This window comes from Balaenoptera borealis (genome assembly GCF_965194805.1).
Source record: "Balaenoptera borealis genome assembly, chromosome: 4".
NCBI classification, from domain to species: domain Eukaryota; kingdom Metazoa; phylum Chordata; class Mammalia; order Artiodactyla; family Balaenopteridae; genus Balaenoptera; species Balaenoptera borealis.
The window spans coordinates 19,795,901-19,799,354 of NC_138861.1; positions in this window are offsets into that span (position 1 = coordinate 19,795,901).

A 3,454-nucleotide genomic window follows, 5' to 3' on the forward strand; every position below is an offset into this window, starting at 1 on the left:
CTGAGTTTCAATTGGAAACGCTAGAAACAGGCTCAAAGATTACTTTTAACTCTTATGCACATACACACACACACACACACACACACACATACACATGCACATGCACTGATTCCCTTGTCACAGTATCTTGTTTAAAAGCTCCATGACCTTGTACCGGGTTGAATAGTGGCCCCATCCAACAAACGGTGTGTTTATATCCTAATCCCTTGGAACCTGTGAATGTGACCTTATTTGGGAAAAGGATCTTACGTGTAGGTATAATTAAGGATCTCGTGATAAAACAATCCTGGGTTATTCAGGTAGGTCCTAAATCTAATGACAACTCACAAGTGACTCACAGAAGAGAGAGATAGAGAAGGCCCTGTGAAAATGGAGGCAGAGGTTGGAGTTATGCAGTCACTAGTTAAGGAACATCTGGAACCACCAAAAACCGAAAGAGCAAAGAAAGATTCTTCCCTAAAGCCTTCCTCAAATAATCCTCATGTTGACTGGGAGGCCAATCTGAAGCATCAGTAGGAGAGCCACCCTGTCTGGCCCCCCGGAAGATGGGTAGGACCTGGACCAGGGATACTGGAAACATGGTCAGCATAGTGCCCTCTGGGGGCTGTGTGTGTATGTGTGTGTGTGCAGGGGTGGGGAGATGTGAACGAGACCCTGAGACAGATCACGAGTCTGTGAGGTAAGGATTAGGCTGGCCATTAAGGAACCATGAAATGCAAAATTCAGCTTTATGTTTCCTTCAACTCCCTCCTGTTCTTCCCCACCCTCAGTCACACTTTATTGACTGTTACCACCTAGTTTCTATACACTAGGGAGTTAGTGAAGACATGGTAGCTTCTTAGATAAAAGCAGTGCCTTTGAGCTGGAAGGCCTGCGTGTGAATCCTGACTCAGCCATTTTCCAGCTCTGTGACCAAGTTAAGAAAGCCTTTGGTGCCTTGGTTTCCTCATCTGTAAAACAATGTTAATAATAATTATAATACTAATACTAATATTATAATATTATAATAATAATAATTATAATGTTATAATTATAATAATAATAATACCATCCTCGTAGGGCCTTGTGAAAAATAAAGTGCTTAGGATAGTAATTGGGGCATAGAAAGTGTGATAATGATCACTTTTTCATTAGTACTGGGTGTGTCTGGGCTATACTTGGGGCCAGAGCACTGAGAGAGCAGCTGCAGCCTGGAGAAGCTGGTAAGGAGACGGCAAGAAAAGTGATCAGCAGAAGAGCCCAGAACAGCTGCCCACAGTGAGGGGAAGGAATCTCTAAAGGGACAAGGAAAAACAGGAATCTTGTGTGAAATATTTTTAGAATTACCCAGTAACCCCCAGACGAAAGGGAAAATGGTCCAAAAAAAATCTAGACTTCTTGACAATCTAATGGAATAGAAATTTCAACTGTTATTTCAGTTGGTGACTCTGAAGTTTAGGGAATTTAAGGATATCTGGGTTGCATAATATATATATATTTTTTTAATTGTAAAGTGCTCTAATGTTCTCACTGTTCTATAACTGCTCTTTTCACATAACAATGAGTATTTGCCATGCTATTGTATACTGTTCTGTAGCTTTACTTACAAGTATCTAATCAATCTTCTGTTTTATTCCATATTATTCCATATTCCAATTCCATAATTTCCAGGTTTTTGCTATGAAAATCAACTGTTATGAACATCTGTAGGCTAAATATTGGTCATTATTTTGGATTTTTACAGCCATTCTGTGATTTATTTGCTTGGATATAACTTATTCTCTATTGGATATCTTTACCTCCTCTTAACTTTCCTGGGGACCTGGGTAATGCCTGGAATTGAATTTGATCAATGGTGATTAGCCCAGTCCTGGCTGCCGCTTTGGCATCTGTACTGTACACTCGCCCTCTCCCCCCGCCGAGCTTCATTTTCACTCAGGTCAGATGGGGAGTGAAGAAATGCAACAAGTCCCCATCTCTTCCCAAGGGCAAACACTGACCCTCTGTAGTTGTTGAGAGGTAGGCCATTTTCAATGAAATTTGGTAACATACACCTCGATATGTTACTTAAAAGTGACATGTTTAATTTGTAGTTTAGTGTGCCGTCTCAAAAGATGATAGTGACAAGTCTTATATTGAACTAATATTCTGCATATTTTAGGGGTTTGGCAAATTGTGATATGTTATAGTATACAGAAGTTCACAATAAACCATATAAGTGGGAAGTGTTTATTTTATTGGAAGACAGGGATGCAAATGTATATAATTTTTCAGTAGAGAATTAGCACATATTGTTTGGGGTGAGTGGGTATAGTGCTGAGATTGTTGAGTTTTTTTTTAATGGAGTTATGAGATGAAATGATTTCTTTTTTTTTTTGTAGTATAGTTAATTTACAATGTTGTGTTAGATATGCAGTAAAGTGATTCAATTATACATACATATATATCTATTTTTTTCCAATTCTTTTCCCTTATAGGTTATTACAAAATACTGAGTATAGTTCCCTGTGCTATACAGTAGGTCCTTGTTGGTTATCTATTTTATATAGAAGAAATGATTTTTTTACAGGTAATTATATTGGGGGAGAGATGGGAAGTTTGGAATGCAGAACAAAATCACTGGTGAGATCCTTAAGTGGTTTTATTTTTTTTAATTTATGTTATTAATTAAAAAATTCATTTGTTGTATTTTTTAGATTCTGCATATAAGTGATAACATACAGTATTTGTCTTTCTCTGTCTGACTTATTTCACTTAGCATAATACCCTCCAGGTCTATCCATGTTGCTGCAAATTCTTTCAGCTGTTTGTAATGGATGGGCATTGGAAGCAGGAGAAGGGCACTGGAACTGCAGGGCTCAGCTCTCCTCTCCCAGCCCCGACCAGCAAGGACAGGGCATGTGCTCAAGTACTTCAATTATAAAAGTACTCTTCCATACTTTTTATAAAAAACAATTTTAGCGTGTTCACCATGTTCCAGACATTGTGCATGATCATATTTCATCCTAAAGATTTCTGAGGCTGAGAGTTTTATTGTGTACAATTAACAGATAATGAGACTGAAGCCTCAGCAGTAAAGAAACATGACGACTAATCACACAGGTAATATTGAAGCTTGAACATAAACCCATCTGCTTGACTCCAAAGCCCATGCTCTTAATCACTTTGTTTTACCATCTCTCTGCTGCATAAATTAGCACCTAAGAAGCACCTAAGAAATCTTTTATAGAAAACCACTTGCTTCTAAACCAAGAACGTGCTGTTCCCTGCATGCCATCTTACAAGAAAGAAGTAACTTGGTGCAGAAGAGGTACAATACACACCCAATAAATGTTTGTTGAATTAATGAATAATTAGTTTATAATTGCATATCTTGCAATGTGGTAGACCTGAAAACCTTAGCTGCATGTTAATAACTTTACCTTCTCCAGATTTTAGAATTCTTCCTTAGTAACTTTTTTTTTTTACCACCACA